Source organism: Colletotrichum gloeosporioides (genome assembly GCF_011800055.1).
Source record: "Colletotrichum gloeosporioides strain Lc1 chromosome Unknown consensus_64, whole genome shotgun sequence".
In the NCBI taxonomy this organism is placed as follows: domain Eukaryota; kingdom Fungi; phylum Ascomycota; class Sordariomycetes; order Glomerellales; family Glomerellaceae; genus Colletotrichum; species Colletotrichum gloeosporioides.
This window is the reverse complement of record NW_025544709.1, coordinates 431,520-432,508: the sequence shown is the minus strand read 5'-3', so window position 1 is coordinate 432,508 and position 989 is coordinate 431,520.

Sequence of the window (989 nt, the reverse complement as noted above, 5' to 3'; positions counted from 1 at the left end):
TCGAGCAATAACCACCTTAACATCCGGCGCATTCCTTGCATGTGGTTTGTTTCAAGTGATATTAAGGTGTATAGTTGAGGTATGGTGAACGTTGCGCCGAGCTTCGCATGATTGGCTCGCAGGGGTCATTGACAGGTCATTGACACGCTTGTTTAAGGCGTGTGTCCTCCTCGGTTTGGCGTCTAAAGAATCTATGCGTTATCTTTAGCTGTGGTGACTGAGCAATTGAATCAGGCTATAGCACTGGAGCACACAAGGGCGAGCCGGTGTGAAGATGTGGATACTAGTAGAAAGGCTTACTGCACCACAGTCTAGTGGAAATCTTTCCAACGTGAGGAAGTTATTCTGCTTCACCAGAGCATCTGCGACAGCAATGAGCCTCTCGATTGTTTCGTTGAATGGCGGCGTTGCAATTGGACTATCAGCCACATATGTGCCTTACGATGGACAGGTCGGTGTCTGTTAGCTATAATTAGCCACTGGGTCGGACTGTGCTGGACTACATCGTCCTCTGCAGCTGACACCCCTAATGAGCCACATTGACGCAGATATCATTTGCGCGCGACCGCGTCGTGACTTAGCGCTACTTTTTACGCGTCTCCACTAAATTAGGTCTAATGCTCCTCTGCTATTTCATAAGAACGCGTTTAATTACTAGTGACACTATACACTATAGGCTTCTTATATAAGAGTATACAGAGTTAATATATATATTAATATATAAAATTTCTATTTATTATTAAACCTTATAGTAGAAATACTATCTATTTATATATATAATATACTACTAGCGTTATATCTACTTAAATACTTACTATATACTTAAATATATAACTTATAGTAAGTATATTAAGTATACTTATAGAGCTTTAATATACTTATATATATACTTTTAACTTTTCCTTTCTATATTTAAATATTAATTAAATTAAGTTATTACTTATTATATATTAGGTATTATTTATATATCTACTTATTATAAAACTAGT